We start from the raw sequence: 26,368 nt of genomic DNA on the forward strand, positions 1-26,368 counted from the left end.
TGAATGACTCCAAATATCTTTATTTCACTTTTGCATTTAATGGAAAGTTTGACTAACAAGAGTCTAGACTGTCTTAATTCAGTTTCTTTCTCTAAGTCTTTGTTAATCTGATATCTTGACTTCTGTTGTGAGGGCTGAGGTTCATTGTGGAAGTGACCTTTGGCCTCTCTGAACTTTGAATACAATGGTCATTGAGTTACCCCTCTTATGGTTTTAAAAATTTTGACAAAATTCTTCCCTTTAAGAAAGGATGAGAAGAAAAGGGGAGAGTAGGTAACATTTTCTTTTGTTTCACAAGGTCACGGAATTAACTGTGATTTTTTTTTTCCATTTTTAAAAATCACAGAAAGTTTTTCTTGCTGTGGACAGGAGCTGCTTTTTCTGAGATGTGCCTTAGGGACTGCTGTGTGGTTCCTACCTTGAAACAAAGCTGCACTGTTTTCCAGGCACCTTCTGGCAGGCTCCAGAGGCCAGGTAGGGTGGAGGCTGTTCCTGATACAGTGAGCTGGCCTGGAATGTTCAAACCTGTCATTTTCAGGCTGTGGTTGCATTCATACAATACACTATTCCCCTCCCTCCCTTGCTTTTCTTCTCTAAAGTGAAAAAGCAAATCAGGTCACTGATTTGTTTTCTATGTGTTAAAACATAGTGGTCACTTTTACTCAGTGAGACGTCTGTCTCTTAGGCATTTGTGTTCTCTCAGTGTGGTGCCCTGTCCAGCTCTTGGAAGTGACGGGGGAGTCAGGAAAGGTGAGCCCGAGAACGCAGCAGGATGGGAAGGAGCCCCTGAAAGTGACATAGGAGGTGACTCTGTACAGGGGTTATTTGCTGTGGCCACCTGGCACCCCACCTCGTAGTAGTACCTCATCAAATATTATTTGAAAAATGTACCTGTTGACCTTGATGCATATAGTTAGCCTCTTATTTCCAAGGAAGCAGGATTCACTTTGCTTTGCCCTGACATTTTCCAAGTGGGAGATTTAAAAATTAATAATAAAAAAACCCAACATCAGAGCCAGGGAACCCCCATAGGAAAACCCAGACTGTCTGTACTTCCTTCTCTTTCCTGAGGCAGAGCAGATGGTGGCTTCACTTACCAGGTCAAAGCAAGAGGCAGATCTCAGATCTACGCATTCTACAAATTTTAAGACCTTTGAAGACCTCCAAATATGTGAGAAAAGCACAAGGACATTTTGCCAACACAGAATGAAAGCAGCTTTCATCTTTTCAAAGCTCCTCATTCTAGGAAGCACTCAACGTTCATATCTGTCCATTTATGTTAACCTGAGGATTAATTATCAAGTGGGGGTGCTTGTAAAATGATCACAAAAGGAATCACTGGAGTAGATTTAACTGCTCTGAATGTGCTTATTGCTGTCTCAGAGACAGCAAGCTAGGAAAAGATTTTATTTGTTTTCCTCCATATTCCAGCATGTTTAGTATATCAAACCTGAATGATAGCCGTAAGGACCCACACATTTTCCCCCTACTTTTACAGGGTAAATGTGGGATTGTAAACCTACGTTTGTGTTTGCAGTTGATCATCAGGGGGTTTTCTTTCTTACAGGACCCTGGCTGAGGCACTGAGATGCTGGAGTGGATGGCCAGCACAGCAGAGAGTCAAATTGAGGCAGAGTCAGCTGGGGTCAGTCAAGGGCAGTTTCAATCAGTGTCTTGTACTAGGGGAGCTGGAGAGAGGACAGTGTCCCGGTGAGGCGGAAACAGTAGGATGGGGAGGCAGGAAGCCCTGGTTCCTGACTTGCTGGGCGGGGGGCAGAGCAGCACACGTGTCATTCTGCCTTAACTCTACCTTGCAAAGGCGTGACCTTGGGCCAGCAACCTGCGTCTCAGGGCCTCATGAGCTTCACTCCCTGTTTAGATAAAGTAGGAACAATGCCTTTGGGTAGAATATATATATTCCTTGGATATGTGGGGCCCTCTGGAGTGGAGGGTGGTCCAGTATGTGTGTGTGTGCATTCGCGTGCATATGTGTGCTCAGTCGCTCAGTTGTGTCTGACTCTTTGTGACCCTGCAGTCCACCAGGTTCCTCCATCCATGGGTTTTCCAAGCAAGAATACTGGAGTGGGTTGCCTTGCCATATATATAAAATATGTATATTCTCCAGTATTACATATATAATATATATATTTTTTCCAGTATTCTCAACATTATATACATCTGTATATGCTCTCTTGGTATGTATGCAAACAAGTGGATGCTATATTGTCTCTACCTCATCTGTATTTATCTATGTGCTGTGGCTTAGTCACTCAGTCATGTCCAACTCTTTGCAGCCACATGGACTGTAGCCCACCTGCCTCCTCTGTCCATGGGGATTCTCTGTCCATGGAGTGGATTGCCATGCCCTCCTCCAGGGGATCTTCCCAACACAAGGATCAAACCTAGGTATCCCATATTGCAGGTGGAATGTTTACCAGCTGAGCCACCAGGGAAGTCCAAAAATACTGGAGTGGGTAGCCTATCCCTTCTCCAGGTGATCTTCCCGACCCAAGAATCAAACCGGGGTCTCTTGCATTGCAGGAGGATTTTTTACCAGCTAAGCTATCAGGGAAGCCATATTTATCTATAGCTATCTATCTTCTGAGCTTCGCAGGTGGCGCTAGTGGTAAAGAACCCACCTGCCAATGCAGGAGACATAAGAGACATGAGTTCAATCCCTGGGTCGGGAAGATTCCCTGGAGGAGGGCATGGCAACCTGCTCCAATATTCTTGCCTGGAGAATCCCATTGGGTAGAGGAGCTTGGCGGGTTCCAGTCCAGGGGATCACAAAGAGTCGGACACGACTGAGTGACTAACACACATCTACCCATCTATCTATCTATCTATCTATGCTATTTATCATATATCTGCCCATCTTACCTATCTATCAATGGAGAGAGAAGATTTACTATGAGGAACTGGCTCACATAACTGTAGAGGCTGAGAAGTCCTGTGATCTGCCACTGTCTTCAAGCTGGAGACCCAGGAAAGTGGGTGGTATAATTCCAGTCTGAGTTTGAAGTCCTGTGAACCAGGAGAGCCGATGGTGTAAATCCTAGCCCAAGGGCAGAAGTCTGAGGTCCCAGCTCAAGCAGGCAGGCAGGAAATGAATGACTCCCCTGCGCCTCCATCTTTTGTTCCAGCCAGGCTCTCAGTGGGCTGGACTGGATGGTGCCCACCCACACTGAGGAGGACAGTTCTACTGAGTCCACTGGTTCAAATGCTCACCTGCTCTGGAGACGCCGTCACACACACAGCCGGTTTCATGTGAGCGCCCTGTGCTCCAGTCAAGCTGACACATGAAGTGAGCCATCACAAGTTATAAGGCAGTGGGCTGGTTAAATGCTAAAGTGCAGATAAAGCACCACGCAGGGCCTGACATGCAAGTCCTTGAAATTTGCTTGCTGTTGTTGCTGTAGTTGTTTTATGGATGCTGATGCTGTTATATAGGTACATTTTCTGTCGGCATCAGGACTGAAGGGCCTGGGGATCAGTGGACCCCGGGGGAGGGCTTCATCTTTGTTATTGTTGTTCAGCTGCTAGGTCTTTGCGACCCCGTGTACATTAGCCTGCCAGACTCCTCTGTCCTCCATTATCTTCCAGAGTTTGCTCAAATTCAGGTCCATTGAATTGGTAATGCTATCTAACCATCTCATTCTCTGCTACCCTCTTCTCCTTTTGCCTTCAATCTTTCCCACCATCAGGGTTTTCCCAATGAATCAGCTGCATCAAGCGGCCAAGTATATTAGGGTTCTGTTCTATTCTGTTACATCTAGAACAAAATGTGTCTACCTCTTTAAAAAAGTCTGCAGGCAAGGAAAATATCCATACAAGGGAAACTGTTTAAGGCTTTAGACTTTATGTTCATAATAATTTATTAAAGATCTGCTGCTGAGAGCCTTTTTTTTTTTTTTTAAATAAATCAATAGTTCACACACAGGCCAAGATACTAAAATTCTTCTCTTCCTGCTAGAAATTAATCATGGAAAAAATCACATTTGATGTGTCTGTGAAACATTTATTCACTCTATGTCCAGGGCCAGGCATGAGCATAAAATGAAGCATAACATAAATTAGGGCCCCTGTGATGCGGTGCTCACAGTCTGGAGGAGATGAACACTGTGTACAAAGACTTAAAATAAGATGCTGTAACATGGATGGACCTAGAGATAGTCATATTAAGTGAAGTGAGACAGAGGAAGACAAATATCACATGATATCGCTTACATGTGGAATCTAATAAGATGATACAAATGAAGTTATTTACAAAACAGAAATAGACTCACAGACATAGAAAACAAGCTTGTGGTTATCAAAGGGGATAACAGCTGTCGGGGAGAGGGGGAGTAGATAAATTAGGAGTTTGGGATTAATTGATATACACACTATATATATATATATATTATATATATATGCATATGTATATATACATATGTATACAATAGATAACCAACAAAGACTCATTGTATAGCACAGGGAACTATATTCAATACCTTGTAATAACCTAAAATGGAAAGAATCTGAAAGAGAATACATACATGGCAGGTAGCTTCTTTACCATCTGAGCCACCAGGGAAGCCCAAGTGTGTGTGTGTGTGTGTGTGTGTGTGTGTATATATAATATATATATTTAAAATCTATCTATAAATCGCTTTGCTATACACCTGAAACTAACACATTGTAAATTTTAACTTCAATTAAAAAATGGTTATGAAAATAGAGTAGGAAAATGAAAAGTACATTTCAGGAATTTTAACAAGCTACTGGCATGACAAAAACAAATAAGATGCTGAAAGTGCTATTGCATTACAGAGTTCCATAGGTTCCAAAGATGATGGGAACACAGATGTGGGAGTGATCTGCTATGTCTGGATGGGCTTCCCCAAAGCCTTGGAGAGGAAGTGATGCTTGGATTGGGGTTTCTAGGCTGATTGGACACCTCTTGGGTGTGTAGGGCCCTGTCAGCTGGAGGGAGGCACAGGCTGAAGGGCAGGATGTGGGGTGTGGCTAAAGATGAGTTGAGGGGCTGAAGTTGACTGCAAGGCCTTTGATGCTATGTTGGGGAACTTGGATTTGATCCTGCAGTCAGGGGGTGGGGAGGACACTGTAGGGAAATATGCATTTGACACACATGCCCTGGAAAAACACCAGAGATAGGGAGGAAGAACATTCAGCAGTGGTGTGAATTGTCCTCTGCTTATAGACCCAAGGAAGTTTTCTGCCTATTGAGCAAGGCGGGCCCGTGCACCTTGTTGTTGGAATGAAACTGCACTAGAATGAGCGCTGTGCCATTTAGGACTGGCACTGTGGGGTGAGAGCTGGCAGTCTAGCTAGGCACAGGTCCGGGCAGATGGAAATAAGAATGATGAGCATTGTTTACACAGCATGTCACCTGCAGGGGGGAGGTTGACACCCAGTCCCAGGGCTGTGGGACTTTGCCCCTCTTCTGCTCAGCCTGTCAGCTGTGGCAACCTTCAGCCCACAGGTGCTGGTCTTAGATGAAAGCAAACCAGAAAGACTGTATGCCCTGCCTCTTATCCTTGTTGGAGCAAGGATGGCCTTATCAAAATATTACACTTCTTCCCAGAGAGTCAGTATCGGTTAACACAAAGGAATCCTGTGATCACTTTTTTTTTTTTTTTTTAAGATTCTTTTTGATGTGGACAATTTTTGAAGTCTTTGTTGAATTTGTTACAATATCACTTAATTTTATGTTTTGGATTTTTGGCCACAAAGTATGTGGGATCTTAACCCCCTGACTACTAGAGATCAAACCTGTAACTCCCGACAATGGAAGGCGCTATCTTAGCCACTGGACCACCAGGGAAGTTCCATGATCATTGTGTTTTGTTTTGTTTTTTTTTAATAAACTTTTATTTTGTACTGGGGGATAGCCAATTGGAGAAAGAAACAGCAACCCACTTCAGTATTCTTGCCTGGAAAATCCCATGGACAGAGAAGCCTGATGGGCTACAGTACATGGGGTCGCAAAAAGTCAGACAGGACTTAGCAACTAAACAATGTAGCCAGTTGACGATGTTGTGATAGTATCAGGTGAGTAGTGAAGGGACTCAGCCATCCATGCGCATGTGTCCATTCTCCCCCAGACTCCCCTTCCATCCAGCCTGCCACATAACATTGGGCAGAGTTCCATGCACGTTGCTTATCCATTTTAAATATAGCAGTGTGTGCCATGATCATTGTTTTTAATAACAAAATACCTAAGTCACCTTAAAGAGATGGATCATCACAGAGAAATGTATGAAGGAATGCTATACTTCACATAAAAAAATTAATTAGAATTGCATATATATTATGGCTAAATCTCTAAAATATAATGTTGGGCAAAAAATAAGGATATTTACCATAGGACACCACTTATATAAGGTTTAAAAATCATGCAAAACATATTGGACATATGCATTGTTATGTGGGAAGCTATAAATACTTTGACCACCTAATGTGAAGAGTTGACTCATTGGAAAAGACCCTGACACTGGTAAAGATTGAGGGCAGTAGGAGAAGGGGTCACAGAGAATGAGGTGGTTGGATGGCATCACCAACTCAATGGACATGAGTCTGAGCAAACTCAGGGAGATAGTGAAGGACAGGGAAGCCTGGCATGCTGCAGTCCATGAGGTTGCAAAGAGTCTGACTTTTGCAAAGAGACATGACTTAGTGACTGAACAGTAATAAAAACCTGTGAATCTCTGGGAGGAAGAGAGATGTTACAATATGGGAAGGGTCTACATGGGGGGAGCTTCAAGTTTATCTGAACAACTTTCTTTGTTTTGAAAGCAAGAAGTCCACAAGGTCTAAGTTAAGATTAGATATATCTGGGCCGTGAGTTCATGGTTTTTCATTATGGTATATTATTTTCTCTTTGCATTTCTGTATTTGAAGAGAAATTTCATTAACACAATAAAATCTTAAAAGGCAATGCTTTAATCAAGGCACCCAGGCCTACTCAAAGAAGACATTACTTTTGGCATAAAATTTTCCTAATTGCTTTGTCTTCCCAACTGACAGGTTTTGGTCTTCATCCAGGAGGCATGTGTGTGCGTAGGGGGTGTGTTTGGAGATCTGTTAGAGGAAGCGAACATTATTTGTCAAAATGGAGTATGGTGTTTGTATCAGAAACCTAAAAAACTATTTTCTTTTTAAGTGAAATGCAGAACGTATGACCTTAATGATTAGAAGGGCTTGTGCTGTAGGTAAGTTGACCTAGACCTCAGGAGATGAGCACATCGTATGGGTTGAGTGGGTACTCTGGTGGGGAAAGTAACCTGGTTGTGGTGATATTGCCCAAGGATCAAACATGGGTCCTCTGCACTGCAGCTCGGATTTTTAACCACTGGACCACCAGGGAAGTCCCTTAATTATAATTATTAAAGCTATGTGGCCAATTTTGGTTTGACCGAGACTAGTCTTGCTGCGTGCTCGGGGCCTGATCTGGTGGAGGGGACATAAGCCACAGTGATTCTAAAGATGTGAGATGACCCTTTAGAACTGGCTGAATCTCCTGTAGTTTTGCAAGTGTATTTACAGTTTGAAACAGCATATTTGGTATTACAAGATATATTTTCTCGACTTCCCTGGAGGTCCAGTGGTTGAGAGTCCATCTGCCAATGCGGGGGACACAGGTTTGATCCCTAGTCGGGGAAGATCCACATGCCATGGAGCAAATAAGCTCATGTGCCACAATTACTGAAGCCCGTGGGCCTAGAGCCCGTGCTCCACAACAGGAGAGGCCACCACAGTGAGAAGCCTGCTCCCTGCAGCTAGAGAAAGCCTGTTCCCTGCAGCTAGAGAGGCGTGCCTGCTCCCTGCAGCTAGAGAGAGCCTGCAGGCAGCACCGAAGACCCAGCACAGCCAAAAATAAATAAATAAATAAAATTAAAAAAAAGAAAACCAAAAAACTTAAAAATTTTTTTTTCTATAGTGAATATAATATTTCTTTCTTTTTTTCCCCCATGTATTTACAGAGAGCTAAACTCAACATATCTCAGAGGAAGAATTTTTAGAAAATGATGTGACTCTTTTTATTTTATTTTTTTAATTTATTTTTTTACTTTACAATATTGTATGGATTTTGCCGTACATTGACATGAATCTGCTTAACGGAGCTATCACACCCTCGGGGGAAGAATGAAGGTTAGGAAATGAATGGCTGTGGAATTTGTCAAAGAGGGGGAAGTGAAAGTGAAAGCGTTGTGACCCCCTTGGACTGTAGCCCGTCAGGCTCCTCTGTCCGTGGGATTTGCTAGGCAAGAATACTGGAGTGGGTTGCAATGTCCTCCTCTGGGGATCTTCCTGATCTAGGGATCGAACCCACATCTCCTGTGCCTCCTGCATTGGCAGGCAGATTCTTTATCCACTAAGCCATCAGGGAAGCCTATGAAGGAGAGGGAGCATAGGTAAAAAAAGGTTGATAACAGTGGTCTAGGCCAGAGTGCTCAGGGGACCAGAATATTGGTGGTGATGATGAGGATGCAGGCATTTGATAAGAAAGCATATTCTTCTGTCTCCTAGAGATCTCCCCTCATGGAGTGGGAGCAAGTGGGTCCTGGCTCTATTTGATAAATATTGCTTTCCTGAGCCACAGTGCTTCTGAGCAGGTGTTAGGCTCTCAGGTTCTGGGTGCAGAGTAAATACTTTGCAGGCCGTGATGGTCCTTGTTTGTTTTCAAGCCTGTTAGTGTTGAATCAGTACCACAACCAGTAAGAGATGAGAAGAACCATCGAGGGACCTGGGTTTCAGTGCCCAGGTGGGGCTGTAGGTAAGCCAGGTAATGAAGCAGAGGCCCCATAGAAATTTCTGGACATTCACTATGGGGATGAGGGCTTGGCATGTTACTCTGGGCTAAAGGCTATTAATTTTAAGCTCACTTGCCGATGAGGAAGCAAGTGTACAGTTAAATATGGTTAAAATAGTAAGTTTTATGGGGCTTCCCAAGGTGGCGCTAGTGGTAAAGAACACACCAGCCAATGACGGAGACATAAGAGTTGCAGGTTCGATCTCTGAGTCGGGAAGATCCCCTGGAGGGGGGCATGGCAACCTACTCCAGTGTTCTTGCCTGGAGAATCCCATGGACAGAGGAGCCTGGTGGGCTATAGTCCATGGGGTTGCAAAGAGTCAGACACGACTGAAGCGATTTAGCATGCACACATGCAAGACAAACAGGAGAAAAACAAATTTAATTTTGTATGTACATGGAAACCATTAAAAAATAAACAAGGACTCAAAGAAATGACCCAAACAGGCAGCTTTCATGCCTTTTAGACAGAAACAATAAATTTGTGAAGAATTGACAGGACAAAGGGGTTTGGATTGGGTAGTAAATTAGTGAAGAAGTAACAAGGTTTGTTGACACAGCCTTCTTAGCCTTGAACTCCCTATCTTTGTTGATAGGGATGTCTCTCTTCCTTCTGGTACAAGCAGGGTGCCTTTCACGTGGGAGGTCTATTTCTTGCTTTCAGGGGAACAAAAGAGGGTCAGAGTGTCCTTTTCACAGCAGTTGTTTCTTAAGTAACATCAATTCAAAATAATCAGTATGCCAAAGTGGCATCTTTCGGGACAGTCTGCTCCTGAACCCCATCACCAGCATGCCATATTGCCTCTCCCTAATCCCCTGATCCTGCTCCATCTTCAGCCAAAGCTGCTCCTCCCATAGATTTTTTTCATCTCAGTTCATGGCTACTCTGTCCTTCCCATTGCTTGGGCACCAAGTCTCGGAGTCATCTGACTCCTCTCTTGTGGTCACACCCCGCATCTAATCCATCTGCAAATCCAGATGGCTGTACCTCCAACACAGAGCCAGGTCTGACAGTTCCTACCACTTCCATCATAACCATCTCAGCCTAAACTACTGCTCTTGCTGGTCTGGGTTGTGGCAAGACCAGCCTTCTCCTGTGGCTTCCCTGCTCCCTTCCTTGTCTGCCTACTCCCTGTCTACATTCCCAGTCTGTTTTCAACACAGCACTGACCAGAGTGATCCTGTTAAAATTTGTCAAATCGCATCATACCTCTGCTCTATATCTCTCATGGCTCTTGACTTTGCATTTGCCCTCTTTACTTGAACTACTTTCTGCAACTACAGTGTTCCTCAGTATCTGCAGGGAATTGGTTCCAAGATCCTCCCTGGATACCAAATTCTGAGGATGTTCAAGTACTATAAAATGGTGTAGTACAGCTAACCCTCCCGTATCTGTGGATTCTGCATCCATGGGTGTGGACCCTGCAGATAGGAGAGTGCTGACTGTATCTACATGTCTCAGGCCTTTACTTCCTTCTATTCTTTACTCACATGTCAATTTATCATGAGGTCTTCCTTTATTTCTCTACCTAAAACAGCCCATTCTCACTGCTCCAGTATCCTGTTGCCCTTAATCTGCTTTGTTTTTATACAGGGTACCATTAAATAACAAAAATTCAACTTGAATACATTTGAAGACCTAGCTGGCTTTGTAAAAAACAATTTGATTTTTTTAAAACTGGTTATTTTTAAAATGATTCTATCAGTGAGCAGCACTTCCTAGTTTTATCCCCACAAAACTACATTCTTGGCAGCTCTATCAGGTGGGATCACAAGATGCTTCTTGATTACGGTCTGTGCAGCTTGGATGTCAGTTGGGCACACGGACGGTCAGGAAGTCTGCGTCTGTCTAGTGTCTTGAAGCAGATATTGCAGATGCTGTACCAGTTAGTTCTGACAGCTTCAATATCACTCAGCAGATCCTGGGCTAGGCACATCCCCCAGATCGGTAGCAATGCAATGCCTATGAAAACACCAGCCACGATGGTTATGTTGCCCTGCAACCACTTCTCAATATGGGGTACACAGCATTTTGTATAGATTACAATCTGCTGATCGACTTTTGGTTTTTTGCCTGACCATCGCCACACTGAGTGTTTGTTCATTCATTTGGCTAGGTCTTTGTTGCTACGTGTGGCCTTTCTCTAGTTGCAGTGAATGGGGCTGCTCTTTGTTGCGGTGTGTGGGCTTTGCACTGCAGAGGCTTCTCTTGTTGTGGAGCACAGGCTCTAGGATGTGTGGGCTCCAGTAGTTGCTGCACGTAGGCTTCAGCAGTTGTGGGTTGTGGGCTTAGTTGCCCTGCAGTGTGTGTGGTCTTCCCAGATCAGGGACGGAACCCATGTCCCCTATATTGACAGGTGGATTCTTAACCATTGGACCACCAAGGAAGTCCCCGCACTGAGTGTTAAGGACACCTTCTGAAGACTCTTTAGTAAAGCAGGAGAATGTCACACTGGGTTGTTCTTGACTTGCATTGGAATCTGTGCACCTGCAGTAAATATGAAATATTTAGGTTCCAACCATAAGCTCCAAAAGCCGCATAGCAGCATCTCATCTAGCAATAGAATGCAGCTCTGCTGAGCTTCAAGAAAGGAGAGGTGTACAAAGGTAGAGGGGTTTCCCTGGTGGCCCAGCGGTAAAGAGTCTGCCTGCCAATGCAGGAGATGTGGGTTCAATCCCTGGGTCAGGAAGATCCCCTGGAGAAGGGAATGGCAACCCACTCCAGTATTCTTGCCTGGGAAATCCCACGGACAGAGGAGCCTGGTGGGCTACAGTCCATAGGATCACAAAGATTTGGACAAAGCTGAGTGTGCATGCCAGGCCAGTCACCCTAATCACGTTTCCCGTTCTCAATAGTCAGGGGTGGCTGGTGGCTACTGTAACAGGCAGCCCAGAAAGTTCTACTGGACAGAAGGTTTTGCCTTCATGTCTTTTAAATTTCTAACATTTTTTAGTTTTGAGTAGAGATGTTTGTTTAAAAGAAAAGCTAACTCACACTTGTGATGTGTTGAGAGTTGCGATAGTAGATCATATAATATTTGTGGAGGTTTACACACATCGGCTGTGTTTATCTATCCAATCAACTTTCTTCTGTGCTGTGCTGTGCTAAGTCTCTTCAGTCGTTTCTGACTCTTGGCGACCCCATGGACTGTAGCCCACCAGTCTCCTCTGTCCATGGAATTTTCTAGGCAAGAATACTGGAGTGGGTTGCCATGCCTTCCTCCAGGGGATCTTCTTGGCCCAGGGATTGAACCCACGTCTCTTATGTCTCCTACATTGGCAGGTGGGGTTTTATACCACTAGTGCCACCTGGGAAGCCCTAACTTCTTCTTCTGCTCCTCACCATCATCCTATAAGGTGGGAAACACTGAGGTTGAGAGGAGTTAAATAAACTTGCCAAACATCTGAACTTGGATTTAAACCCAAGTTTACCTAAGGCTGAAGTATGGATCCCAATTTTTGTTTTCTGGAGTAATTCACATGCTTCAGAAAGAAGCTCACAGGTCCCCTGTTGCTGTTGCTCCCTTATCGCCTCTTCTTCCAGAAAGCTTTATTGTCTGGATACAGTGCCCATGATCCCCTTTCCCAGAGGTTACTACTGTTAATATTTGGTTAAGGGAGTTCACCCTTCCCAAGGGTTCTCCATGCATATAGCCATATTTTGCAGGAAGGGGGACCCCTTCCAGGACCTGAGAGTGGGTTCTTGTCTAACGCTCGAAAATGAATTGTCCGAGGAGACACATGTGCTGAGAAAGCAAGAGACTTTGCTGGGAAGAGGCTCCTGGCTGGAGAGCATCAGGGTAAAGGAACCCAGGAGAACTGCTCTGCCATGTGGATGGCAGTCTCAGGTTTTATGGTGATGAAGTTAGCTTCTAGGTTGTCTCTGGCCAATCATCTCACTTGACCCATATTCAGTCTGACTCAGGGTTCTTCCTGATGGTCAAGCTTGACTGGATTCTTCCCAGTCAAGCCAGGGTCCCTGAGCCCTAGGAAGCAATGGCAACACTTCTGAAGTAGTAGAAATTGACTGGTGTCTGTGCAGCTGATTTCAAATCCCCCAGCAGAGACCCCTCCCATTTTGCAAAAATATTTGTATCTATACATCTATAAATATGGACATGCACGCATGCAAGACATGCTCAGTCAATCAGCTGTGTCCAACTCCCTGTGACCCTGTGGACTGTTGCCTTCCTGGCTCCTCTGTCCATGGGATTTTGCAGGCAATAATACTGGAGTAGGTTGCCATTTCCTCCTCCCAGGGAATCTTCCCAACCCAGGCATCGAACCCACGTCTCCTGTGTCTCCTGAATTGGCAGGCGGGTTCTTTACCATGGCGCCGCCTGGGAAGCCTGTACACACGTGCACACCAGCTTGCAGATTACCTTTTTTCCCTCTTAGATCTCTAGGGCGAATCATGACTGTGTGGTTTATGATGAAGAGGAAAGTCATTTTCTTTTTTCCTTCTGAAAAGAAAACCACACTGGGCTAGTTATTTCAGAGGTGAAAGTTTCCAAAGATTAGTGTGCTAAAGACAGTAGCATATTCAGGGAACACAGACAGACGTGGCATCTTTGGCTTCAAGGTTCCCAATGGTAGCAGCCGGCAGCTCTGGGGGTGGATCCCGGATGATACTTGAGCAGGAATTGTCCTTCACACGGCATGTTGCCGTGATGTACCATCTGTTTCTGGGATGATTCTAGTAGCTGTTGAGGAGCCCATGAAAATATCCCTGCCAGGTCTTTTTAAAATTCATCTTTCCCCATAGAAGGTGTATGACAACCCTCTAAATAATAAGGCAGTTTAGGAATAGGAGGACAAGGAAGATGCATCTTTTAAGAAAAAGAGCTACCTGTCACCCAGTATGGCTCCCTCCTGCCTTTCTCCTCCCTTCTGTCTCACTCAGGAGTTCAGGACATAGCTCTTTGAGTTCATTTTGGTGTCCATAGGCAGACGAAAAGATGCTGTGATGGATCATTTATTTGGGTTTCCACTGAAGCTCAGGGCAGTGGAAACCCAGTCTTCTCTTTGTTTTTCTTTTGCAATACAGTATTTATTAAGTGGGGCTTCCTTGGTAGCTCAGACAGTAAAGCATCTGCCTGCAATGCAGGGCAGAGGAGCCTGGTAGGCTGCAGTCCACGGGATCGCTGGGAGTTGGACACGACTGAGTGACTTCACTTTCAATTTTCACTTTCATGCGCTGGAGAAGGAAACGGCAACCCACTCCAGTGTTCTTGCCTGGAGAATCCCAGGGATGGAGGAGCCTGGTGGGCTGCTGTCTGTGGGGTCACACAGAGTCGGACACGACTGAAGCGACTTAGCAGCAGCAGCAGCAGCAATGCAGGAGACCCGGGTTTGATCCCTGGGTGGGGAAGATCCCCTGGAGAAGGAAATGGCAATGCACTCCAGTATTCTGGCCTGGAGAATCCCAGGGTCAGAGGAGCCTGGGGGGCTACACTGCTTTGAGTGCAGAGTTCTGCAGCGTGGCACTGGAAGACAAATACAAGGGGGACCCTGCCCTCAAGGTGCTGACCGTCTAGGCAGTCAGCTCCAGGGGTGAGTGAGGGCAGGGATACTGCGTGGGGTGGCTTACACACACTTCTTTAAGGTGCTGACATCATTTGAAACCTCTCCTTACCAAATAGGTCAAGTAGGTTGGAGTCATTTCAACAGGAGAGCCAAACTGTGGAAAGAGCCATGTCAAGGAATTCCATCACCCAAGTAGCCGGGCTTGTCGGGTGTCAGGCTGAGATAATCTGTAACATTCTGTAAAAATGTGGAGAAGCCCAAAGACCACAGCCGAGGCTGCCAAGTGTAGCCCTGGCTGTGAATCTGACTCTGCCTCTCTCCGGGTTTGTGACCTTGGGCAATTTTCTTGGCCTCTCTGAACTCCTGTTACTCAGATCCACCCCTTAGGTCTCCAAGAGGATGAAATGAGCTTGTGTGTGAGAAAGCTCCTGACATGTATTACAGGCTCATTGCAGGGTCCCTTCCTCTCCCCTTTTCTTTCGCTGTTACTCTAGGGTCTGGAGTGGAGCCCAGAACTGTATAAAACTCTAGACTCTAGCACTAAATCTGTTTGCATTCCTGGCAACATTTGAGCCCTTTCTAATTACAAAATGTATACACTGCCAAAGCTGAATCAGAGGCGAGGACGGAGAGAAGGAGGAGACTAATTACAGAGATGTCATACCCTGGAGTGGGGGGCGGAGGAGGACCACAGGGCCAGTCACACTGAAGACTGAGTCATCCCAGGATAATTAGGAGCCAGAGACAAGAATTAGAATGTGCTGGGGTAGGGACTTCCCTGGTGGCCCGATGGTTGAGAATATGCTTTCCAATGCAGGGGATGTGAGTTCTATCCCTGGTTGGGAAGCTAAGATCCCACATGCTGTGGAGCAGTTAAGCCCATGTGCTACAGCTAAGCCCGTGTGCCACAGCTAGAGAGCTCACGGGCCGTGACTAGAGAGCCCGAGCATAGCAACTACTAAGCCCTCATGCTCCAGAGCCTGTGGATCCCAACAAGAGGAGGCTGTGTGTGCCACAACTGGAGAAAGTCTGGGTGCTGCAGCAAAGACCAGGGGCTAGGATATGGAAGCAACCTAGATGTCTATCAGCAGGCGAATGGATAAGGAAGCTGTGGTACATATACACAATGGAATATTATTCAGCTATAAAAAAGAATGCATTTGAGTCAGTTCTCTTGAGGTGGATGAAATTGGAGCCTATTATACAGAGTGAAGTAAATCAGAAAGAAAAACACCAATACAATATGTTAATGCATGCAATTTAGAAAGATGGTAACCACGACCCTATATGCAAGACAGGGAAAGGGGCACAGATGTAAAGAAGACTTTTGGACTCTGTGGGAGAAGGCGAGGGTGGGATAATTTGAGAGAATAGCATTGAAACATGTATATTACCATATGTGAAATAGATTGCCAGCCCAGATTCGATGCATTAGACAGGGAGCTCAGGGCTGGTGCACTGGGATGACCCTGAGGGATGGGGTGGGGAAGGAGGTGGGAGGGGGGTTCAGGATGGGGAACATAGGTACACCCATGGCTGATTCATGTCCATATATGGCAAAAACCACTACAATATTGTAAAGTAATTAGTCTCCAATTAAATAAATTAATTTAAAAAAGTGTAAAAAGAAAAAAGATGTACTGGGGTAAATTTAAAAATGTATATTATTTTTGGGAAATATAGGGGACTAACAAAAGCAAGATAAGCCAGGAAGCCTCTACTTATAGTTTCTTCAAAGTGAGAAATGGGGTGGAGGTTTCCAGTGGTGGGGAGACCAGCAGGATGATGGGACCCAGGGTGCAGCCATAACCGGGCAGCAGAAATCAGGGGCCCCTGGTCAAGCAGTGTGTGATAAATCCGTTGGCCTGAGCTGCAGATCAGCTACTTGTAGGCAACCCTAGAGGAGGGGGCATTTCCATGACTGGGCTTCCCAGGTGGCGCTAGTGGTAAAGAACCTGCCTGCCAATGCTGGAGACATAAGAGATGTGAGTTTGATCCCTGGGTTGGGAAGATCCCCTGGAGTATAAAATGGCAACCCTCTCTAGTATTCTTGTCTGGAGACTCCCATGGACAGAGGAGCCTGGCAGGCTACAGTCCATGGGGTCGCAAAGAGTCAGACACGACTGAAGCAACTTAGCACAACATGTGCAAGGCTGGAATGTGTCGAGGAGCAGATTTATTTTAGAACTTTTTATTTTATGCTAGAGTATCCGTGGTTGGAGGAGCCTGATAGGTTACAGTCCTTACAGTCCATGGGTCACAAATAGTCAGACACGATTAAGTGACTTTACTTTCACTTTTCACTTTCATAGTTGATTCGCAATGTGTTAGCTTCAGGAATACAGCAAAGTGATTTAGTTATACATATACATGTATCTATTCTTTTTTCAAATTCTTTTCCCATTTCAATTGTTACATAATAATGAACAGAGTTCCCTGTGCCATACAGTAGGCCCTTGGTTATTTATTTTATTTTTTGTATTTTGTTTTTAGTTTTTGTTAACACCGAAAACACCTTGTATTGGGGTTAGCCGATTAACAATGTTGTGGCAGTTTCAGTTATACAGCAAAGTGATTCAGTCATTCATGTGTCTGTGCTGTGCTGTGCTTAGTTGTTCAGTCGTGCCTGACTTTTGTGACCCCATGGACAATAGCCATTCAGGCTCCTCTGTCCATGGGATTCTCCGGGCAAGAATACTGCAGTGGGTTGCTATGCCCTCCTCCAAAGGATCCTCCCAGCCCAGGGATCGAACCCATGTCTCCCACATTGCAGATGGATTCTTGACCTTCTGAGCCACCAGGGAAGCCCATACGTGTATCTGTTATTTTTCAAATTCTTTTCCCATTTAGGTTGTTACATAATAAGGAGCAGAGTTCCCTGTGCTATACAGTAGGTCCTTGTTGGTTATCCATTTTAAATATAGCAGCTTGAACCTATCGGTCCCAAACTCCCTAACTATCCCTTCCCCCACCCTTCCCCACCCTTCCCCTCCTGCCAACCATAGTTTCATTCTCTAAGTCCATGAGTCTGTTTTTGTTTTGTAAATAAGTTCATTTGTATCTTTTTTTAGATTCCCATATAAGCATTATCATATGCTATTTGCTTTATTTTGTCTGACTTACTTTGCTTAGTACAAGAATCTCCAGGTCCATCCATGTTGCTGCAGATGGCACTATTTCACTATTTTTTTGTGGCGGAGTAATATTCCATTGTATATATGCACCACATCTTCTTTATCCATTCCTCCGTCGATAGACACTTAGGTTGCTTCCATGTCTTGGCTATTGTTAGCAGTGCTGAGATGAACATTGGGGTGCATATATCCCTTCAGACCATGTTTTTCTCCAGTTATATGTCCAGAAGTGGGATTGCGAGATCATATGGTAGAAGAGGAGGCTAGTTTTAAGAAAAAAAGTGGACAGGGGCTAAGACAAGAGAAGAGATAAATCAAGACATGAAGGAAAACTCCTTCAGCTCTGCTCATTTTCCTCAGATTTGCCTTTGGGGGCACGTTGGGGAGGTCTTGGTTCTTCCTTGGTATCACCTTTATTCATTTTTCCATCTGCCACTTTTCATTTTCCTCACTAATCTGTATCCACAAAATTTTTACTCTTTTAGGAAGAGATCCGGTTTTTCAACCAATGGCCCCGTACTACAATATCAAATCATTTAACACCAGTTCTATAGTTTTACTTTTGGGGATCTACTTCTAAAGACTGTAACTCACCAGAAGATGGAGATGATCCATTGTGTGAAGAAACCTCTTCTTGCAGAAATCTGTTGTTCTTGGGCTTAGGAAAATGTCTGTGAACTAGACTCTAAGGGGTATGAGGGCAGGAGCTTGCTATATTCCTCTCAACATCCCCACTGGGCTTCCCAGGTGGCACTATGGGCAGAGAACCCTACTGCCAACGTGGAAGACAAACGACGCAGGTTGGATCCCTGGGTTGGAAGATCCCCTGGAGGCGGGCATGGCGACCCACTCCAGTATTGTTGCTTGGTGAATTCCATGGACAGAAGAGCCTGGCGGGCTACAGTCCATGGGATCACAAAGAGTCGGACACACCTGAAGCGACTGAGCAGGCATGCATACACACAGCATCCCCAGCTCTGGACACAGACCAACCATACAGAAGGTATATTCCCACCTCCCAGCCCAAGATGAGCGACTGTGATGAAGACAGTTCAGTGAGACTAACCCCCTAGGAAGGAGTTATGAGAAAAGAAAATACAGCTGGGGAGGTGCAGTGGGTGTTGTTCAGTGGGTTTTGGTCCTAAGACCAAATCTGAGGACAGTAGTTTGAAGGCCTTGAGAAACCACTTAAGAAGAAATGTTACTCAGGTCATAGCGGGGTGAGCTGACTCTCTTGGGGTAACTCAGGTGAGAGATGTTCCGAGGCGATGTCAGTGCGATGGAGGCTTGTCTCCAGACATTACTTCTCTGGCACAGTGTCAAACTGTAAAAGCTAATGGGCTCAGTGGGCAAAACCTGTAAACCACACAATAAGGGGACCCTGGGTGTTTGGCTTTCTTGATGATGAATACAGACGCCTTCAAGCTTATATTCAATTTTGCAATTGGTATGGCACTCTAAACTATTTGTTTCTTATCTTTAAGCTGTGTTTTCAACCAGTAGAATGATTTTTGAATCAAATCTATTTTGGGGAAGGAAAAAAGGTATATTTGAAATGCCCAGCAGGTTCTAATATCTCTTCTTGCTCTGGGAGATGGAAGTCCACTGGCAGTGAGATGCATCTTTCAATGCTCCCTTAGATAAAAGCTTGGGTTGTGTCTGTGTGTGTCCAGGTAGATGTGGGCAGCACAGAGGGTGTCAATTTAATAGCTCTTACTTTTCTTTCCAAAGGAAATATTGCTTCTCAGGAAAAACAAAGCAAAAAGGTTTTTTTCAAAAGGCTAGTTTAAAATGTACCTGTGTTGAACTTTGCTCAGTGTCATGTGGCAGCCTGGATGGGAGGGGAGGCTGGGGGGAAATGGACACACGTGTGTATGTTTGACTGAGTTGCTCTGCTGTGCACCTGAAACTGTCATGACATTGTTAATCGATTATACTCCAATACAAAATTAAATGTTTAAAAAAGAAATTAAAATCAACAACAAAAAATAGAGAGAACTGATGGGGATATGCAAATAGAGATATTTCACATCATTCTGTGGTGGAATAGTAAAAAAAAATTAAAAATGGGAAATATTTTAAAAAATAGAAATTAAAGTAAAATGAAATGTACCTACGCCGCTTCACGCCTCAGCTTTGAGTTGTCAATGAGTCCAGCACCCTCTGTTTTCACTCAAGGCCCTTCCTAATCTCGCCTTACCTTCCTTTCCACATCTATCTCCAGCCATCCTCCCCAAGGCCTTCCAAGCCTCCCTCTGGGCTCACTGGCCTTCACGGAGCTCCCATCATTAAAAAATCTGATGATACCAAAGGGAAGCAGAGAATGCCACCCCCGAAGATGCCACTTTGGCATATTGATTATCTTAAATTAATGTTACTTAAGAAACTGCCAGCATAAGAAGAACACTTTGATCTTCCTTTGTTCCCCTGAAAGCAGGAAATAAATCTCCCGCATGAAAAGTAACTCCCCTGTCCCAGGAGGGTAGTGGGCATCCTTTTCACAAGAAACAGGAAATTTAGCTCCAAGAAGGCTGTCTAAGCAAACCTTCTTACTTCTTAACTAATTTACCTCCCAAAGTCCAAACCCCTTTGTCACGTCAGTTCTCACGTATTTGTTGTTTCTTTGTCTACAAGGCGTAAACACTGCCTTCATTAGTCATCTCTTTGAGTCTCATATTTTTATGAGGCACCTGTACATATCAAGTTAAGTTTGTTTTTCTCCTATTAACTTGTCTTATGGCAATTTAATCATTATGCCCGCCAAAGAACTGAGGGAAGAAGACAGTATTTTTCTGCCCCTGTGTTGCCCAAATTTGCTGTGTAATTTTGTCAGTCTGTGAGTTTGCTTAGGGCACCTACGTTCCTAAGTGAACATACAGGGATGTTTTCAGTTGTTGCTTAGAGTATATAGTCTTTGTTGAGTGTATCTGATTGTAAAGTAAAGTGGAATGGAGACTTCCCAGGGGTCCAGTGATTAAGGCTCCACCTTCCAATGCAGGGGCACAGATTCGATCCCTGATCAGAGAACCAAGGCCCTACATGCTGTGGGGTGGGACCAAAAATAAAAAAAAAACAACAGTAAAGTGGAATTGTGAAGGAATGTTCTGTTATAGAATAGAGGAAGCCTGGATTCCAAGGGCCTGAGACAGGGGGTCTGTGTTATCAGGCAGACAGGCCCTCCCAGCAGTAGGTCGTCAGTAGCCTTCTACATACATTTAATTTTTCATCAAACCAGCATTGGTTTCCAAGAGGTACCCATCTGGCAGCAGGAAAAGCAATAAGGGTGTGAGGGAGGAAGCTTGGTCAAGGTGGAAACTTTGAATCTTGACTCTCAAACTTAGCTGTGTGACCTTGGCAAGTGACCTGGACTCTAGATCTGTTTTCTCATCTATGGAACAGAAGAACAAGCGTAACTATCTCATAGTGTGGTGAAGTTGAAACAGAGATGATAGACTGGGAGTACTCAGGTAGCAAAATGTTGCTTTCACTCTGTTTCACAGGCAGTGTTTTCTGTCTGGTGGTATTTGCCAGGCTTTCATTCTTCATGCGTGACCCTCAACTATAAGGGCAGCCGTGGAGACGCACAGAGAGAACAGACTTGTGGATACTTGTGGGTGAAGGAGAGAGTAGCCTGGAAACGCATACATTACCATATGTAAAAGAGATACAAGTGAGAAGTTGTTGTGTGACGCAGGGGGTTCAACCCAGTGCTCCGTGACAACCTAGAGGGGTGGGACGGGTGGGAGACGGGAAGGAGGTTCACGAGGAAGGGGACGTGCGTCTACCTGTGGTGACTCGTGTTGACGTCTGGCAGAAACCAGCACCATATTGTAGAACAACTGTCCTCTGATAACTGTATTTTGTTCTATATTTGTCAATATTGTACAATTAAAATCTTTGATAATTATTACTCAAGGACAGTTATGTGTTATAAGTACTGTTCAATTGTCCTCACCAACAGGATGATAATTCAGATGCATTCTTTCTGTAAAACTTTATAAGTAATAGAAAAACAAAACCAGTGAAGACAATAAAATATTAGGTTATTGATGTTTAGCCCTCGCTAAAAGCTCTGAATCTAAGGCTTGTTTCACTTTGGTTAAAAAGGCAGTTTAACAAGTTAGCAAGTCGGTGACAGAGCTGTGCTGGCCCCTCAAAGGAGACTTTTTCTTTGACAATCAAAAGGGATAGAAAGAACATTAAACATGCACTTTTTCTTCGTGCGATTAATGTTATTTAATGATATGGTTGAACATCTATCTTTTAAAAATTTTTTTATTTTATATTGGAGCATAGTTGATTAACAATATTGTGTTAGTTTTAGGTATACAGCGAAGTGGTCCAGTTATACGTATACTTATATCTGTTCTTTTTCAAATTATTTTCCCATTTAGGTTGTTACATAATATTGAACAGAGTTCCCTGTGCTATACAGTAGGTATATATGTTGGTTATCCACTTTAAATATAGCAGTGTGTACATGCCCATCCCAAACCCCTATCTATCCTTCTCCTTCCTTCCCCCCTGGTAACCATAAATTCATTCTCTAAGTGTGTGAGTCTGTTTCTGTTTATAAATGAGCTCATTCATATAATTTTTTTAAAAAAGACTCCCCATATAAGCGATATCATGTGAGATTTGTTTTTCTTTGTCTGTCTGTCTTCGAAGAGCATAATAATCTCCAGGTCCATCCGTGGTGCTGCAAATGGAATTATTTCATTCTTTTTAATGGTTGAGTAATATTTTATTATATATATATAATAAAATCTTCTTTATTCACATCTTCTTTATCCACTCATCTGGGATCATTGGAAATCATATCAGATACCAACAAAAGTAGCATCACCCACTCTGGGAGCCTGGCCTTGGGAAACAGTCCTTTGGGAGTGTCAGGAAGGGGGAAATTTGCCCCTCAATTCCTCTTGAGTTCTTGCGGCTGGACTAGTAATCAAATTGACACAATACAGATGAACAGGAGAAAAAGAAACAAATTTTAATTCATGCATATAGAGGTCTGGTAGAAATGAGACCTAAGAAGTGGCCCAAAGCAGGCAGCTTTTATACTTTTTAGACAAGGTAACAGTACATCTGGGAAGAATTGGCATGACAAAGAGACTTAGGTTTTGCTCAATCAGTGAAGAATCTAGAATTTAGGCCTGGCGTCATCTATTAAAGAAGCGACAGGGCTTGTTTACGAATTCTCTGCCTGAATTCCCTGTCTCTGGTGATAAGGGTGTTCTAAATCCAGATGTACCTTTCGCATGAGAGATTTATTTCCTGCTTTCAGGGGACTGCAGATGATCAAAGTGTCCCTCCTGCACTGGCTGTTTCTTAAGTAACTGCAATTCAAAGTAATCAACATAGTGTATTTTGAGGGAGCCACCCTGAGCCACAACAAGTGCAAAATACCATCTGGTGACTGCAGGGATGGGGGTCAGGGGGAAGAGGAGCTGGTACAGAGTGATGGGGAGGTGGTCAGGACCCTAGCCAGAGGGTAGGGACTCAGGGTGGGGCTGCAGCAGGGTAGGGTGCTAAAAACCTAGAGAATATTACTGCAAAGTCTGCTGGTTGGCTGTTGTGGGATGTGCTGAAGGCTCTTATGGTCCTTCTAGTTCTGTTACCTAGTGCTGCAGAGGTTAGTGAGTATGTAGAAGTGCATAGTGTGCACGCTCAGTCGTGTCCGACTCTGCGACCCCATGGACTGTAGCCTACCAGCCTCCTCTGTCTGTGGAATTTTCCAGGCAAGAATACTGGAGTGGGTTGCCATTTCCTATTTCAGTAGAAATACATATCTCTGTGTTATTCATTTATATAATAATAGCTATTTTTATTGAGCTCTTTCTTGGTGGTAGACACTGTACTGAGCTTTTTGAATCTATCAACTCATTTAATTCTCATAAAGGCCCAATGAATAGGAACTCACTTTCTCTTCATTTCACACATGAGGAAACCAAAGCTTAAAGGTTAAATGGCTCGCTCAGATTCTCAGAGCATGTGAGGAGCAGAGCTAGAATCTGCAGATGTATGGCCAAGAATTTGCTTTACAATATCACAGCAAGGCAAGAAATACCTTTAAAAATGTTTTTCTTACTCAAATTACAGTAGGGTTGGTAAGATGACGATGATCAGTCTTTGTTAGGGCTCCCTTCCTCACTCCACTGAACTACTTAAGTGTGTGTATGTTAGTTGCTCAGTCGTGTCCAACTCTTTGCCACTCCATGGACTGTATGTAGCTTGCCAGGCTCCTCTGCCCTGAAATTCTCCAGGGAAGATTACTGGAGTGGATAGCCATTCCCTTCTCCAGGGGATCTTCTAGACCCAGGGATGGAACCCAGTCTCCTGCATTGTGGGCAGATTCTTTACCATCTGAGTCACCAGGGACTACTTAAGGGCCCCCCAAATTGTGCGAATGCCTGGTTATTGGTCCATGGCTGCAGCCACAGAGATTCTCCTGGTCCTTTCTGCTGCCCAGTGTTGCCTATGGGAACAGGTTTTCTGTGATCTGCTGGGCAGTTCTAGTTTGGATGGATACAGTGGCACCATCCAACAGTTCTTGATTTTTTTTTTTTTTACTGCATGAGACCATTTTTGCTGATCCTGGGGTGCAGGGTTAATAGCCTCCATGGGCACCCATAGCCTATCCTTCATTCACAGTGCTGCCTGCCAGATGGGCAGGGCTCTGTCGTCTCTGAGGGGCAGGCTCCTTCTCTGTGAGTGCCCCTCTCTCAGGGCTTGGGTACCTCCCCTACAAGTCAAAGCACCAGCTCCTCTTGCCCTCTCCTTCTTCCAGGAGCTTCTAGTTTAGCTCCTGGAAGGAACTAATTGTCTGAAGACTTGGCTGAGGCCTTCTTTGAATTTGCCCTTGAATCTCAAACAAATTGTTAACCAATTCCTGGGGTAAGAAGAGCATCAGCCAAAGGTTCCTGACTTTGAGTCATCACAAGAACTACCTGGAGAGCTTGCTAATAAAACAGATTTCTGTCCTCCTTCTGTGTCAAAAGGTTTGGAATAGGATCGAAGAGTCTGTATTTACTTGGCACCTAGTGACTCTCCTGGAGGTGGTTTGAGGGGTACCCTGTGAAAAACCCTAATTTGGCCTTAGAACACAGAGGAGCAGTTCAGTTCAGTCGCCCAGTCGTGTCCAACTCTTTGCAACCCCATGGACTGCAGCACGCCAGGCTTCTTGGTCTATCACCAACTCCTGGAGCTTACTCAAACTCATGTCCATCGAGTCGGTGATGCCATCCAACCATCTCATCCTCTGCCGTCCCCTTCTTCTCCTGCCTTCAATCTTTCCCAACACCAGGGGCTTTTCCAATGAGTCAGTTCTTCGAATCAGGTGGCCAAGGTATTGAAGTTTCAGCTTCAATATCAGTCCTTCCAATGATTATTCAAGACTGATTTCCTTTAGGATGGACTGATTGGATCTCCTTGCAGTCCAAGGGACTCTCAAAAGTCTTCTCCAACACCACAGTTCAAAAGCATCAATTCTTCAGCGCTCAGCTTTCTTTATAGTCCAACTCTCACATCCACACATGAATACTGGAAAAACCATAGCTTTGACTAGACAGACCTTTGTTGACAAAGTAATGTCTCTGCTTTTTAATATGCTGTCTAGGTTGGTCATAACTTTCCGTCCAAGGACCAAGCGTCTTTTAATTTCATGGCTTCAGTCACCATCTGCAGTGATTTTGGAGCCCAAGAAAATAAAGCCTGTCATTGTTTCCATTGTTTCCCTATCTATTTGTCATGAAGTGATGGGACCAGATGCCATGATCTTAGTTTTCTGAATGTTGAGTTTTAAGCCAACTTTTTCACTCTCCTCTCTCACTTTCATCAAGAGGCTCTTTAGTTCTTCTTCACTTTCTGCCATAAGTGTGGTGTCATCTGCATATCTGAGGTTCTTGATATTTCTCCTGGCAATCTTGATTCCAGCTTGTGCTTCATCCAGTCCAGCATTTCACATGATGTACTCTGCATATAAGTTAAATAAGAGGGTAACAGTATAAGCCTTGACGTACTCCTTTCCCTATTTGGAGCCAGTCTGCTCTTCCTTGTCCAATTCTAACTGTTGCTTCTTGACCTGCATACAGATTTCTCAGGAGACAGGCCAGGTGGTCCGGTATTCCTATCTCTTGGAGAATTTTCCACACTTTGTTGTGATCCACACAGTCAAAGGGTTTGGCATAGTCAATAAAGCAGAAATAGATGTTTTTTTGAAACTCTCTTGCTTTTTCAATGATCCAACAGATGTTGGCAATTTAATCTCTGGTTTCTCTGCCTTTTCCAAATCCAGCTTGAATATCTGGAAGTTCACGGTTTACGTACTTTTGAAGCCTGGCTTGGAGAATTTTGGGCATTACTTTGCTAGCGTATGAGATGAGTGCAATTGTGCAGTAGTTTGAACATTCTTTGGCATTGCCTTTCTTTGGGATTGGAGTGAAAACTGACTTTTACCTGTCCTGTGGCCACTGCTGAGTTTTCCAAATTTGCTAACATATTGAGTGCAGCACTTTCACAGCATCATCTTTTAGGAGTTGAAAGAGCTCAACTGGAATTCCATCACCTCCACTAGCTTTTTTTGTAGTGATGCTTCCTATGGCCCACTTGACTTCACATTCTAGGATGTCTGGCTCTAGTCCAGTGATCACACCATCATGGTTATCTGGGTCATGAAGATCTTTTTTGTATAGTTCTGTGTATTCTTGCCACCCCTTCTTAATATTTTCTGCTTCTGGTAGGTCCGTACCATTTCTGTCCTTTATCAAGCCTATCTTTGCATGAAATGTTCCCTTGGTATCTCTAACTTTCTTGAAGAGATCGCTAGTCTTTCCCATTCTATTGTGTTCCTCTATTTCTTTGCATTGATCAATGAGGAAGACTTTCTTATCTG

The 26,368-nt window shown here is 44.3% G+C and overlaps 1 protein-coding gene across 7 annotated transcripts in view; it reads left to right on the top strand.

Annotated features, from left to right (window-relative positions):
* SV2B (synaptic vesicle glycoprotein 2B) overlaps positions 1 to 26,368 on the top strand; it is a 266,204-nt gene that overhangs the window by 127,380 nt on the left and 112,456 nt on the right. The window contains exon 1 of one of the 7 annotated variants that reach the window (XM_081550462.1): positions 20,592 to 20,942. The exons of the other annotated variants lie outside the window; for them this stretch is intronic. The gene's annotated coding sequence lies outside the window, so the exon portion shown is untranslated. Of the gene's footprint in view, positions 1 to 20,591; positions 20,943 to 26,368 lie in introns of those variants that run through there. 7 annotated transcript variants of the gene reach the window in all.

The sequence above is a fragment of the Giraffa tippelskirchi genome, chromosome 12 (genome assembly GCF_054371585.1).
Source record: "Giraffa tippelskirchi isolate mGirTip1 chromosome 12, T2T-mGirTip1v1.2.pri, whole genome shotgun sequence".
In the NCBI taxonomy this organism is placed as follows: Eukaryota; Metazoa; Chordata; class Mammalia; order Artiodactyla; family Giraffidae; genus Giraffa; species Giraffa tippelskirchi.